At 46.7% G+C, this 15,622-nt stretch overlaps 1 long non-coding RNA gene across 1 annotated transcript in view; it reads left to right on the top strand.

Moving 5' to 3' along the window:
- The window catches only part of LOC112821627 (uncharacterized), a 74,882-nt gene that overhangs the window by 36,790 nt on the left and 22,470 nt on the right, over positions 1-15,622 (top strand). The gene's annotated exons all lie outside the window — the stretch shown is intronic.

The following is a 15,622-nucleotide window of genomic DNA, read 5'->3' as shown; positions in this document are numbered from 1 at the left end:
GGTGTGTTCTGGTGCCCTGGGGGCATTCGGGTATTTGTGCAGAGGGCTGGCTGTGCTGGGGTCTCTGCTGGGGTCAGTTTACATGTGTGTAGTCAGTTCACATGGGTGTGTTGGCACACCTGTGCATCTGCTCCTCTCTGTTCTGACTTGTCGATGTGTGCCCTGAGGATGTCCTTGTGTGTGTGTGTCTATGACAGATGCTGCTTATTTCGGCTTAGTCAGTAGCCAGTTCCCAGCACTGCCAAGAAGTAGTAGCCTTTTAGATTCTTCTCACATTGAAGTCTGTTTTGTCCCAATTATCCATTTTGGAGACTGTGGAGTAGCTTTTAAAAGATCATTTCAGGGGTGCCTGGGTGGGTCAGTCATTAAGTGCCTGCCTTCGGCTCAGGTCATGATCCCCGGGTCCTGGGATCGAGTCACACATCGGGCTCCCTGCTCAGTGGGAAGCTGGCTTCTCCCTCTCCCACTCCCCCTGCTTGTGTTCCCTCTCTCGCTGTCTATCTCTCTGTCAAATAAATAAAATCTTTTAAAAAAAGTTATTTTATTTTTTTAAAGATTTTATTTATTCACTTGAGAGAGTGAGAGAGAGAAAGAGAGAGAGAGAGAGCGAGCATGAGCGGGGGAGGGGGCGGGTGGCAGAGGTAGAGGGAGAAGCAGATTCCCCGCTGAACAGGGAGCCCCATACGGGGCTCGATCGAAGGACCGTGGGATCACAACCCGAGCTGAAGGCAGATGCTTAACCAGCTGAGCCACCCAGGTGCCCCTAGACTTTATTTTTTAGATCAGTCTTCAGGTTTGCAACAAAATGGGTAGAAAGATACAGAGATTTCCCATATACTTCCTGCTTTGACAGGTTGCATAGCCTCCCCCAGCAGAGTGGTACATTTGTTACAACTGATCAGTCTGCATTGATACATCATTATCACTCCAAGTCCATAGTTTACATTAGGATTCATTCTTGGTTTTATAAATTCTGTGGGTTTCAGCAAACATATAATGACGTGTATCCATTATGATAGTATCATAGACTAACTCTACCATTTTGCATTTGGTTTTGTCAGTGTTCTGGATTTTGGCCATTCTGATAGGTATATGGTGCTATCTATCTCATTGCTGTTTTCAGTTATCTTTTCAAATCCAAAATGCCTGAAGGAACAGTCTCCCAAACTTGCCAGGGGCATTCCTTGCTTCTTCCATCTGAGTCTACCTGTTCTCCCCAGACCCAGACTGAGGCTATATTTTACATAATATGATATAAACTGAGATCTGCATGGGAGTCAGGGGCACCACACTGTGTGTGTGTTTATGGTAATTTCTAAACATACTCAAAATTAGAATAAAAGGACCTCCCTATATCCATCAACCAGCTTCAATAATTATCAACATTATGCCATCCTTACTTCATCTGTCTTTCCCTTTTTTCCTGCTTGCGTATTTTAAGCAAATATTAGATAGCTTGTCCTTTCACCTGAAAATTTGTTTGTATCTCTAATTTTTTTTTTTAAAGATTTTATTTATTTATTTGACAGAGAGAGACACAGTGAGAGAGGGAACACAAGCAGGGGGAGAGGGAGAGGGAGAAGCAGACTTGCCGCCGAGCAGGGAGCCCGATGCGGGGCTCGATCCCAGGATCCTGGGACCATGACCGGAGCCGAAGGCAGACGCTTAACGACTGAGCCACCCAGGCGCCCCTGTATCTCTAATTTTTTTAAGATTTTATTAATTTACTGGAGAGAGAGTAAGCCAGAGAGAGAGAGCTCAAGCTGGAAGAGAGCAGAGAGAAAGGGAGAGTGGACTCCCTGCCGAGCAGGGAGCCCGATGTGGGGCTCAATGCGGGGCTCGATCCCAGGACCCTGGGACCATGACCTGAGTCGAAGGCAGATGCTTAACCGTCTGAGCCACCCAGGTGCCCCTGTATCTCTAATTGATAAGGTTTTTTTACATCTCGCAATGTCATTACTTACCTAACAAAATTAACAATAATTCCTCAAAATCATCTAAACCCAGTCCATATTCAAATTTCTTAATTATCTCCAGACACCTTTTTTACAGTTGGCTTTTTCAAAATCCACATGTTGCATATAGTTGTGTCTCTTGGTTTCTTTTGTTTTGAGGCAGTCCATCCTGGCCATTGATTTGGGGAGGAACTGGCTCATTTGTCCTGTATAATGTCTGTGTTCTGTATTTGATTATTTTTTGTGGAGTCAGATAAAATGTTCCTCTGTCCTCCATATTCCCGGTAAACTGATAGTTATATTTAGGGCCTCGATTAGATTCAAGATCAATATTTTTAGGCACCCATACTTCATAGGGTGGTGCTTTTACTGTGAGACATATAATATCTGGATGTTTCACACTTAATGTTGCTAACATCGATCATTAGGTTTAGGTAGTGTCAGCCCACAGAGTTCCCCATTAATCTTTCGCCGATGATTTTAGCATCGGTTAGCATTGATGATTGCTACCTAGGTCCATTATTTCATTTGGAATATTAGTAATTTTTGAAAACTTTTTTATTCCTTCTGTGATTACGAGCTGGGACTCTTCCGGCACCAGCATACTGCTAAGCAAGGGAATAATGGAGTTGCTAGACACTCAAGGCCGAGTGAGGGCCCTGTTTTCCTGACCTTGTTCCATATTTAAAAAAATTAGTTCACCTTCCTCAACACCTGATGGTCAGGCTTAAATTCCAGGCTTGGTCCAACTGAAGTGACCCTTTGTGCTCAGATAATGTGGAAGTTAGCAAGGGTCCTAGGAGAGGGGTCTACCTTTTGCTTCAGGAAAAGAGGTCTCTAAGTGTTGCAGGAGGAGCCTTTTCCTACGACACAAGGAGCTTAGAGCTGCTCAGGAAGTTTGCCGATTTGGGGAGGACTTTCTTTAGCCTCTCCCACCTCAGTCAGGCTCAGTCTGGGACTCTGAGGCTCCTGCTTTTCAGGGAAGCAGCAGCCATTCAACCCATGATCCCAATGACCACATAGCCGAGTCTCTGATGCTTTAGCTTTCTGGCACCCTCTGTGTCCTCAGATGGACTTCAGGCCCTTTGCCACCCCTGGCTTGGGCACTGAGCTCCACATTTTCTTGGAGAAACAAGAACAGAGCTGACATCCTGCCTAGTGTCTCTCCATTAGCCCTTTCCTGGATCTGAAGTCTTCTGAAGAAAGCCCCATGGCAAACAAGACCCAAATCTCTGGGTTCAGTACTCAGTTCTGAGGGACCAGCACTCGAGGGAAGAGGGGGCTCTGTCATCTGTCAGGCTGTATGGAGGACTCCCTGCTTGGCAGCTGACTAAATCAAAGAAAGCATTCTTCCTTTTTTACAAAAACATGAGCCTGCAAGGAAAAAGCCGCACCAGCACTCATTTTGGAGGGAAGGGGGGGAGGTGTATTTTAAATTTTCCCTAAAGATGTGCTTTAGTCGGATTCCATGATACACATTATTGGCTTTAAAATAATGGGACTTTTAATCTCAAGACATTCACTGAAATTATATACATTCTTCAAAATAATCACTTGCCTTTGGTTACAAAGATGGTTACAAACCCCAGAGGAAAATCTGTGTTATTTCTTTGTATTCCCATCAGTAACCGTTTGGCTTAGAGTGACTTTTAGCTGTTTCCAAAAAATCAAATCCACCCTGAAAGGAAAGTGGTGTGCCTTCATGGAGGGTGGCCAAAGCAGAAGCCGCAGGCTGAGCACGGCCAACAGGGCAAGGAGAGCTTGCTTGCCCCTGCGCCTCTCAGACTTGGACACTAGATGGCAGGCTTACCTTCCAGATAGAGGCGTCTGGTGCCTTGTGGATTGATGTGTCTGACACGGGCAGCCCTGCCTCTGCGCCCAGCTGCCACACACATTCCAGCAGATCCCAGGGACCTGGTGGGCTCCCCAGGGTGGGTGTGACTCAGCTTTGGTGAGGAGCAAGGGGAAGAGGGGTCTGGTTTGGGAATGCCTGCCTGACTGCAGCTATAGTAGGCTCAGGGTCCAGGCTCACTGGATCCCAAACCTGGCTTGTGGCTACGGTGACTCCACTACAGGGCCAGCCATGCCCCCCTCCTACCTGCCGGCCCTAGGTGCAGGCCTTAGAAACGTCTCCAGCTTCCCCTGGGCTGGCTCAAAGTGCGAGGTCCTTCAGATCTCCCCAACCCAGGGAGGTGATGCTTTTTGCAAGCTTCTCTCAAATAGAGGGTGCTGCTCTGAGCGTGGGAACTGCTGAGCACCAGCAAGGAAATACACAAGCCTCTGCTGATCATGGGCTGAGGTCTGTGGTTTCATTATTGTGCAAGCCTCATAGTATTCTTGACACTTCTTTCAGCTGCCCCTGCCCTCCTCCCATCCTGTTCAGGGTTTAGATATCAGTACACATAAGTCCTCCTTTGGGGGGCAAGAACCTTCATGGGTTTGCTTCTGGATTCCTGGTGTCTGGCACACCGTGAGGGCCTCAGTGGATGTTTGCTAAATGAAATGATTGAATGAATGAATGAATGTCGGGACTGAAAAATCATTTCGTTTAACCTAATTCTAGAAAGGATCCCAAATGGATGGGAATGTGTATTTTCTGGGATGCCTGCCTTTACCTTTACTCCTTCTTCCCCACCCCAGGTGAGATTCCACCCCAGGATCTCAATTTGGGTTATGCCTGAACCTTTCTTATATCTAGCAAAAACCTCCCATGCTGCAGTTTGAGACAGTTCTTTTTGCTGTGATCTCAGCACAAGTCGATGATGGGATCGGGAGACAATATTGTTAGGGGATGAGTTGTGTCCCCCAAAACCATACATTGAAGGCCTACCCCCTAGTACCTCAGAATGTGGCTTCATTTGGAGATAGGATCTTTAAAGAGGTAATCAAGGCTGTTAGGGTGAGCCCTAATCCAATCTTACTGGTGTCCTTATTGGAAGGGGAGATTTGGACACATGGGGAGACACTAGGGATGTGTGCACAGAGGAACAACCATGTTGAAGGGGCAGCAAAGAGGCACCTGCGAGCCAAGGAGAGAGAGACCTCAGAGGAAACCAACTCTGCGGGCACCTTGATCTTGGACTTCCTGTCTCTGGAACCGTGAACAAATAAATTTCTGTTATTTAAGCCAGACACTCAGTGGTAGTTTGTTATGGCAGCCCTAGCAAATGAATACAAATATGATGATAGGATAGGATTAAAATATAATAAACGTGATCTGATACATAATGTTTTGCCCCTTTTGTCAGTGCGTCCAGTGTCTAAAGAACTGTTGTCTAATTGATATGATGGCAGCTGAAGTGTCCACCCCACCTCTGGCCCCTGGCCCCTGGCCCTTGCCGGGTAGGTGGAAGGGAGAAAGAAAGAAAGGTTTCTTTAGAAAGGAGAGATGTTGACAGCTTTAGTCATGGTGTGGGCTGCCCTCCCAGGTCCTCTTTATTTTTTAAAGATTTTATTTTATTTATTTATTTATTTGTTTATTTATTTATTTATTTATTTATTTATTTATTTAATAGAGAGAGAGAGTGCACACAGCAGGGGGAGCGACAGGCTGAGCAGGGAGCCCGATGCAGGGCTCGATCCCAGGACCCTGGGACCATGACCCCAGCGGAAGGCAGACACTGAACCAACTGAGCCACCCAGGCGCCCCTCCCAGGTCCTTTTTAGAAAAACCCATCATCTGCTGTGATGAAAAACAGGGTGATAGAGCCCTTGGGAGAGTGGGTTCCTGGGCACCACAAAAGCTGAGCTCCCCAAAGAGGTCAGCACGGCCTCAGCAGCCCAAAGGCTGACACATCAAGACAAATCAAGTCTGTCAGAGAGAGAAAGCAGCAGATGAGTTTGCTTGTGGGCGATTAGATTAGACCAGAGAAGATTGAGTAAAGGCTCCCCACCTGGGGATCGAGGACATGGGAGGGAAGGAGGCAGGGCACGGGGCTGGCTGTGGAAGTGTCAACGAGAAGCTGAAACACTGAATCAAAGTCAGCTCAGCAGACAAAGAACACCTTGGGGTCAGAGACCATTGAAGGGGGAGCTGTGAAAAACAAGGCAGCTTCTCTCTCCTTCCAGAGTCACATTGACATGGTAGGATTTGATCTCATGAGGACTGACTATAGGTAATTCACTCTGTGAAGTGGAAATTCTGGGTCACATTATGGGTGGAGGGGCCGGGATGAATGGAGGAGGCTAAAACTGAGACTTAGTTCTCCTGGGCATGTGGCCACAGGTGACTGTGGCACAGTGAGGCCACACTTTCCTTGCACTGCTGGAGACCTTCCCTCTCCTGTAAATGCCAGTGTGAGTAGACATCACTGGAGAGAAGAGAGGCACCCCAATAGGAGTACACGTAGTGAGGAGACCATCACCCTAGTGAGTGTCTCCCACCTTGGCACAGACATACAAGAAGGGAAGTGGGGAAAGGGGCTTTTCCCTCTGCCCTAATTTCCAACTTAGTCTGGCTCAGATGAAGGAGCTAAGAATAAACCTTGGTCTCTTGGTCCTGGACTCGGGATTAGCCCCCACCCCTTCCCTCCACCTACACCCCTGTCTCACCACATTTCTCACTCCAAGGAGAGATGGAGGAGAATCTGGTCCTGTGGCTCCAACCATGTGTCTGTGGGCAGCAGAGCTGGGTGGTTGCACTTCAATATTGGGAAACACTTGGGCGGCTAAGAAAGAAGAACAAACTACGAAAAGCTTAGTTACTACCACTTAACACCCCATTTCCCTGATGAAGTTATCAAGACCCAAAGTGGGAGAAAGGACCTGCCAAAGGTCACAAAGATCTTCTAGTAGGTATTACCCAATGTAGCCATGTAGGTCACTTCAAAATACATACCATAGAGTAATAGCTCAAATACAGGTTTGTTGTTTTTTTTTTTTTTTTTTGGCCTATGTACCAATCTAGTCTATTTTTTAAAAGCCAATTCTTAAAACACTTTAAATATCCCGTAACTACCTTATGTCAAATAAAATTCTAACATGCACATGAAAATAAATAGAGACTGCTCCTATGTAACCGTGTCTAGGTGGATGGTCATTTCTAGGCCCTACGTTTTGTAAAGCGCATCAACCCAGAGCAACAAACTAACTATGGTGGGAAGCTTCTGGAAACCAGGCCATACAGAGAAGGAACTAGGGAAATTCAGCTTGCGGAAGAAAATACTGAAGAGAACCATGACAATGAGCTTCTGAAGGTGAAGGCTGAAGGTAGGAGAGCGTGAATCACATACATATTGTTCCTCAGGGCAAAACTAGGACCTAAACCGGCTAGAAGTCAGATTCAGATCAGAGGAAGAAAGAACTTTCCAGGTTAGATTTTCCTTTCTTCTCCGTCTTCTTTGGAGAGGGTTGTCTCAGCTTGGGCTTCTGTAACAAAATACCATATACTGGATGGCTTGAACGACACACATTTCTCAGAGTCCTGGAGATAGGAAGTCCAAGGTCAGGAAGCCAGCATGGTTGGGTTCTTGGTAAGGGCTTGCTTCCTGGTTTATAGATGGCCACCTTCTCCCTGTATCTTCACATGGCAGGGAGAGAGGGAGGGATTCAAGTCTCTCACTCTTCTTATAAAGACATTAATTACAGGGGCGCCTGGGTGGCTCAGTCAGTTGGGCATCTGCCTTCGGCTCGGGTCATGATCCCAGGGTCCTGGGATCCAGCCCCGAAATTGGGCTCCCTGCTCAGCGGGGAGCCTGATTCTCCCTCTGCCTGCCGCTCCCCTGGCTTGTGCGCTCTCTCTCTCTCTAATAAATAAATCTTTTTTTTTTTTAAAGGCATTAATTCCATCATGAAGTCCCACCCTCGTGACCTAATCTAACCATAACTACTTCCCAAAGGCCCCATCTCCAAATACCATCACATTGGGGATTTGGGTTTCAACATGTGAATTTGGGAAAGACACGCTTGTTCAGTCCATAGTAAGGGTTTTTGGTAACATACAACTGATTCACAAGAGAACGCCATTACCTTGTAGGTGTTTCTCTGGCAGACCCAGAATTTCCTCAGGGACCTCAAGGAACTGAATCCAGCATTCGGCAGAGGGCAGAAGTATAGGAAAAACCCACGGAGCCTGGGGAGGAGGACACGAGAAGTGACAGAAGGGGCTCCTGAATGCCTGGGCGTTGTGGTGCCTCGTAAGCAGTGGGAGCTAGTGGTTCAGCCTTAGCCGGGGCTGTGCAGGACATGGGTTCTCTGACTACCATGAGATTATGGTGCTTCTCGTGTAGAGACCTGGGAGCCATTTTTCTGAGCACATAGAAGTAGAACAAACTTAGAGTTGTATTGTGGTTTGTTGTTGTTTTGTTTTGTTTCTGGGTTTTTTTTTGGGGGGGTGGGGTTTTTTTGTGCATCATGGTTACAGACCCAGCAGTCAATATGACATGTGGGATGTTGTTGAACCGTATGGTGGCAGGGGCGCATGTAGTGCCCTCAGCCCTCTCCATTGGAAGGGAGCGGAGAGGGACTCAATGTCCATAAAGGCAGGACCACTGTTGAAGAAACTCCTAGCTATTTGTACTCTGCCATTCTCTTCTTCTACCCATGTAAGCTCCCTGAAGCAGGACCATAGTTGTGTAGGTTGTGCACTGCACAACTCCAGGAGGCACCATTCCCAACCGGTGTAATTCTCACTGGCAGCTCTATGTGAAGTCAGAGACCACGGGGAGGTCAGAGACCACGGGGAACCCAGGAGCCAGCCCAAACCATTATTTCAAAAAGACTCATTGCCTTGGGGCCCCTGGCTGGCTCAGTTGGTGGAGTGTGTGACTCTTGATCTTGGGTTGTGAGTTTGAGCCCCACAGTGGGTGGGGAGATTACTTAAAGATAAAATCTTTAACCATTGAGGCCTGCACAGGTCCCAACCTGTCCATGGTTTGGGGTTGCTGCCTGCCTCAAAAAGCAAAGCAAAGTTGTCTTCTCCTCTGAAAAAGGCTCCTACATAGTTGGCTTTGGCATCTTCCGGGAATAGGGAGTCAGGGATTGAGAACTCATGAGTTTGGGTTTTCAGCTGAGGTAGAGAGAGAAGCCAGTGCTTATAACCAGAAAGTCTGGAGTCCAGTGTAGTTACCTCTAAGACTCATGGCTGTTAACCCAGCCTGGGCTCTACTTCACGACAGTCATAGAACTGGATTCTTTAACAATAAAATAATAATATGGTTAAAAATAAAATAAAATCTTAAAAAGAAACAAACACTCATTGCCTCGAGAGGGGCAATTGACCTTTTCACAGACATTGGTATGAGATTGACGGGATTCCAGCCACATTGCTCCCAGGTATTTCCCTACTGGACGTGACCTTCAGGAAAATTAAAGTGAGTGGTTCTCAAGTTCTCACACTAAGTTGGATATTTTTATTTTATTTTTCCTTTACATTGCTCAAAAGCAACTTAACCAGTATAATATGCTGATGGAAAACGTTGCATATTAAATCCCAAAGTATAAGTTATAGGCTTAATTTTAACCTAATGTCATTTGAAATGGGAAACCATAGTTGCAAATAGCCCTGAATATGATTAAACCCCAATAGGGGTTGGGAATAATGGAGACATGACAGACCCCCTCACAAGAGCTTGCTCTGTACAATAGGCTAAATGAAATTATGTACCTGACACAGGGTATATTTTCTGAGAACTAAAATGCACTTAACATTTCTGCAGTTGATATGCCAAATATTTTTTTTTCCTATGGAGAAGAACATTAAATTTTTAAATTATTTATATCTTTTTAAGTTGCTAGGAAAAACTGTGATCTACCAGTACTGCTTACTGGAAAATCTATGACTCTCTTGAAAACGGTCCCCCTGCCTTCATGGGCGAAATTGAGAAATTTAGAAAGAATGACAAATTGGCCATGATGCTGGGAAGGAGAGAGGTGGGTGTGGCCAGAGTCCCAGGGACTGGGCTTTAAATAAGAAAGAGTTCCCCGGTTTTCAGAGAAACTTGGTTGGGGGGGGGGGATTCCTTCAGTCACTGAGAGCTCAACACTGCACTTCATTCTGGCGAAACCCTGAAACATTGTCTGTCTCTGGGTGAGAAGAACAGAAGGAAGTAGAAGCTGTGGTCAAATGTGTCTTGAAGACACTATTTTTCCCATAGAAAAATTTTTTTGTTTTCGTTTTTTTAAAGATCTTATTTATTTATTTGACAGAGAGAGACACAGTGAGAGAGGGAACACAAGCAGGGGGAGCGGGAGAGGGAGAAGCAGGCTTCCCGCAGAGCAGGGAGCCCGATGCGGGGCTCGATCTCAGGACCCTGGGATCATGACCTGAGCCGAAGACAGACGCTTAACAACTGAGCCACCCAGGAGCTCTGAAAAATTCAGTTTTGATCCCAGTACTCCACCACTGACTGATTGCCCGTTATGGCAAAACTTTTCAAAAGTTCACTCTTCCCTCTTGAAACCTCTCAGGTTCGGGCTTTTGTGTCTACTACTTCACACGGCCACATTTGCCAAGGTCACAAAGGGCCTCCACACAGGAAATGTGTAATGGTCAACTTTTGTGGTCATCTCACTAGGCTTCTCAGCTGGGTATTGGACATGACTGCTCATGCTTTCCTCCTTGAAATACTTTCTTTGGGGATCCCACCCGCTTCTGTCTTACTACCTGTCCTTTTCAGTCTCGACATCTCTATCTGGATGTGTAAGAGGCTCCTAAGTATGTCCGAAACTAGACTCTTAATATCCACCATCCAAGTTTGTTCTTGCCGCTTACCAGTTACTACGTAGGCCAAAAATCTCATAATCAACTTTAACTTTTCTTTTTTTTAACACCCACAACCAGTCCTTGGGCAATACCTTTCAGATCTGCCTTCAAAATATAACAGAATCTAACCTTTGCTCACCGTCTCCACTGCTGTTTTCCTGGTTCAAACCATCCCCCCCCCCCCCCGCCCATGATCACAAGAACCTCCAAACTGCATTCTGCTTCTGCTCCCTCCCCACCTCACGGACTGGTCTCAAAAGCCCAGCCCCAGTGAGCTAGTGAGCTTGTTCACATTTAAGTCCGATCACAGGATCCAGACTTGCATTCTTTCTCTAATGTCCTGCTGCCCTCCTCCTTCCAAGAAGGTTACATCTAGGTGGGGGACAAGGAGAGGATTGGTGGAGTTAGGACTTGAGTCAAGCTTGAATAACAAATAGCGTTCGAATGGGCAAGGGTGGGGGGACAGTGCACTCTGGGGAATGCCACAGCTGGGGTCCCCAAAGCCTCAAGGCTCACATGTATTCAGAGATCGGAGAAGGGCCCAGGGGGGTGGACATGCAGCATTCGTGCTGGGGAGTGCCTGGGAAGATGGGTGGAGGGCCTTGAATGTCAAGCGCAGGAGTTTGGCCTTTATCCTGCATTTTCCAGGAGGCTTGGGCATAAGGGGAGTGGGAGCAACTATGAAATTCACTTAGCATAGTTATCTCAGCTGCCTGCCAAGTAGTCTATTTAGTCCAATTCACAGGCAGAGCTTTGTTGAACATTGAGAAGTCACTTGCTCCGTGTGAATCCAATCACCACGGCAGGCACACCTCAAAGAGAGAACACACAGCCGCCTCTGAAAAGCCTACCCCACACTCTGGCACCTCAATTCATGAATATGCTTTTCCAACATCTGACGCTGCTGCTTAGCAAGGATATTATGGGACAAATCCCTGATTTGACCTTTTGTATCTCTATCCATCCCACTGTGCTAAAAGCAATTATGTGCATCTTGTGTGTGGCTGTTGGAATGGGGAGTCACTTAGCGACGGGTCCCTTTCACACTCCAACTGTCCTCTCGTTCATTCCTTACCCCCCTTGCCACGGCCTGCACAGCAGGCCTCCTCCACTGCTTGGCAGAGTCGAAAATGGCATTAAGGGGAGGCGAGCGGATGTAAACAGGTGGAAACGGTTCCCGTCATGGCGGTTAGCATTCCCCTTGGCCAGGCACAGCAGTGGAGGGAAAACGGGGCTACAGGGGGGACAGGGAGGAGAACGCTGGCTGGGGAGCTGGAGGCAGAAGAGGGCTGAACTCCTTGTCAAAGACACAGCCAACTTTCTACAAAAACTTCCTACAAAACAAAGCAATCCTCATGTCAGGGTGAATGGTAATGGTCTCTGCCTGGGGATGATCTGTCAGCTCTCTTCTTTGCCTGTAGTAGATTTATGTGTGCTCGTGTCTGGGTGATTAAATATGTGTGCAAGGATCAACGTCTGCACGTGTCGGAATGCACAGTTGTGTCTGTGTGTGTCTGCATCTGGTTGTGTGCGTTCCGGTGCCCGTACGAATGCCTGAGTGTTTTCTACGTGTGTAGACTAGTAAGTGTGGACGCCTAGGAGAACACGTGTTGGTACCTATCTATGTGTATCTAAGGATGCGTATATGGAACGTGTGTGTCTGCACAGCCGTGTGTCATTTCTGGACATGGTATATTCCTCTGTGTATCCATGTGTGCAGGTACTTGTTGGCATGCATGAAAAAGGGCTGAGTGGAGAAGAGCTCCCCTCTCCTTCTCTCTGACAGAGCAGCTCAGAATGACTGTGGAGGTCATTCTAATCCTGGCCAGAGAGGGGAGCCTTGAGGTTACTAAATTGCCCAAGGGTTTGATTCTTCGGGAACTTAGACCCTTGACTCCGTTCTCCCCGCCGCCCAAACTCCAGCCCTAAATGTAGTGGAAAGACAGACCCCAGAGCTAGGGAGGATTGTCCAGGAAGACAACCCAGGGAGACAGTTAACAGGTTGGAGGTAAGACCCCCAAGGAATTGGGAGAAGATCAAGGATCTTTTCTGAGCTTTTGTATATAAATAATTTACAGTGGAAAAGTGAGCTGGCCTCTTGGGCAGGAGGTAAATGCAGACAATAAAATAATGGTGAGTAAAGTGATCTGCTCCCCGCCCAGGTTCACCCCTGATTTAAGCTGAAAAAAGACTGGGGGAGAGGAAGTAAAACTGGCAGGTGTGGGAGGGATATCAGAGCCGACCTGGACCATCTCTGCCGTCTGCAGGATTGCTCATCTCCCAGTCCCACAGACATTCACCTGATGGTGCCGCCACTGACTCACGAACTATGGCAGAAAGGAGAGCATTAGCAAGGCCTGCAATCAGAACTATATGTTATTATCCAAAAAACCTCCCAAGCACGGCAGGTTTTACTGCAGTTGGCAGCTTCCTGCCACTCCAACTTCCAATCAGCGGTGTGTGACCTGCCTGACATGATCTTGTCACCCATTCCAGATCATTTGGGGCCTTTCAGATTATTTGCAAGGTAGGGAGGGGTTGATGAAGCCCCAGGGTTAGGCTCTCTCCTTTGGAAAATCATCCAAGAGACTTGCTCAGACCTTTTATGATTACTCATTGATTGCTCATTGTATGTAAACTAATAGAGATAGAAAACAAAATAAAAATTATCCATGAGGACACAACCTGCAATAACCAACATTTAACATTCCACTGGATATCTGCCCAGGTTTTTTCTTCCTGTGTATGTAACTATGCATATATATACACACACACACACACGGTTGTATATGTATATAAACAGAATTTGTTTTATATATATACTTTTATATTTATAACTTATCACTTATTTTATCACTTATTAATATGTCTTAAATATCTTTCCATGTCAATAAAAATTTACACCATTTTAATTTTTTTCTAAGTTTTTATTTAAATTCCAGCTAGTTAACATACAGTGCAATATTAGTTTCAGGAGTAGAATTTAGTGATTCAACACTCCCATACAAGGCTCAGTGCTCATCACAAGTGCCCTCCTTAACTCCTTAATCCCACATCACAGCCATTACAGGGACAGAGAGCCTCTCAAGGCCAGACACTGGATGCTCCTTACCACCATGTGCCCAATACCTGACCCCATGTCAGACGCACAGCCCAGAAGATGCTAATGAGTACTGTGTAGGAGAACACAACGTGGGAACCACCACCAGCCAGCCTTAGTCCCACTGGATCGTCATTCCCATCATCTGCACTGATGACCAGTGCCCTCCACTCCTGCCAAGAATCTCAGCCAAGACTGTGAGCTCTGAAGCCAGAGTGTGTGGGTTCAAATCCCTCCTCCTCCACTTACTAGTGCAATCCTGGGTTAGTCACATAACACATCTGTACCTCAGTGTCCTCCTTTGTGAAATGGAAGTAAGAATAGGACCTATCTCATCACAGGGCATGGGGGCGATTAGTTGGTTCATATTTACACAGCACCAGAAACAGGAGTGAGCACTTTGTAAGCTCTCAGAAACGGCCAGCTCTGGCTATTACCATGATTATTACCTCAAATGGAGAGAAGTGAGCCTTTCAGTCAATCTTGGAAGGCTTGGCTTCTTATAATTATATCTGTTTTGACTCTTCAAAAGAGCTCTGCTCTTTTGAGTTCCTCTCTTCCTCTCCCCAGAGACCTGGAGCTTGTGTGTCTAAAAGCTATTAAGCAGACCTGTGCTGCCTCCATTACTCAAGGCAGAGCGCCTGGCCCCCATTACTCTCCTGCATCTGACCGAGTTCTTGGCTTCTCTTAAGCACTTGTCTCAGGGATTAGAAGACAGTCTTTGTTTCCCCATCTTTGTACAATTGGGAATCTGACCATTGGCTCCAAGATCACCTTTATAATTTTCCGAAGGACCCCAGGACCCCCTATTCATGCTAATACAGTGTAGGTGGCCTACGGTGATGTCTAGACCTTCTGAGGTGGGCACACAGACTTCCAGGGACATGGACACATTGTCTCCCATCAGAAGAAAATGACATGTGCTCTGAGTTGTACATCTAGGCTTGGGAATGGCCTGTACAGAACTATTCACATTCTCAGGGTCCTTTGTGATCCATAGTATGATTTTTAGCAGGGTCTTCTCTGGAGTTAAGGAAACTCCGTGGAGCTCTAGCAAGTCATGTCCTTGACCACATGTGAAAGAAGTGAAGTCTGTCCCCGGTACTCCCATCTGTGCATTCAGGCCCCGCTTAGTGATTCATTCAATGGATGCTCCTTGAGTACAAGGTGCCAGGCATGTCTGGTGCTGGGAGCGTGAAACGTCCAACATGGAACCTGAGCCATAGAGTTCATAGCCAACCACGTATATGGTCAACAAACGATGATGTAAGACAGTGCATTCCCTGCTATGATGAGGAAAGCACAGGGAGCCATAGGGATACACAGCAGGGGCATCAGGCCCAGACTGAGATGAGTAGGAAAGGCCTCCTGAAGGAGGTGATGTCTGAACTGGAATTTGGAGGATGAGTAGGAGTTAGGCAGCCAAAGGAGTGGGCACAGTATATCGAAAGGCCAGAAAACAGAAGAGAGCAAGGAATGATGAAGGGTATGAAGGATGTTGAGTGTTTCAGGATCGTAGCATTACCAAGGCAAGAAGTGATGAGAGAAAAAGCTAGGGAGGCAGGCAGGGACCAGATTCTAATGGGTATCTTGAGCCATGGTAAGGATTAACACTGTATTCCCTATCCTCAAGTGCTTGTCCCGCATCCAGTTCTTCCTGATCCCTGTTGCTGTGTCTGCTGATAAGGCTTAATACTCATGGGGGGGGGGCGGTGAGGACGTGATGCATTTCATTTTAGAAGGGACCTCAGAAGAGAAACAAAAATTATGTCTAAGAGAATGAAGCTATCATGGCATAATGGCCGTCAGCGGGAAGGACATTTTGGAAGCGAGGCATCCTGCCTAACTCCTCTTTAGGCATCAATG

This window comes from Callorhinus ursinus, unplaced genomic scaffold, assembly GCF_003265705.2.
Source record: "Callorhinus ursinus isolate GAN/ISIS: 27379988/994484 unplaced genomic scaffold, GSC_fseal_2.0 scaffold10, whole genome shotgun sequence".
Classification (NCBI taxonomy): Eukaryota; Metazoa; Chordata; class Mammalia; order Carnivora; family Otariidae; genus Callorhinus; species Callorhinus ursinus.
Note: the sequence above shows the minus strand (reverse complement) of the source record. Positions and strands in the feature narration are given on the sequence as shown.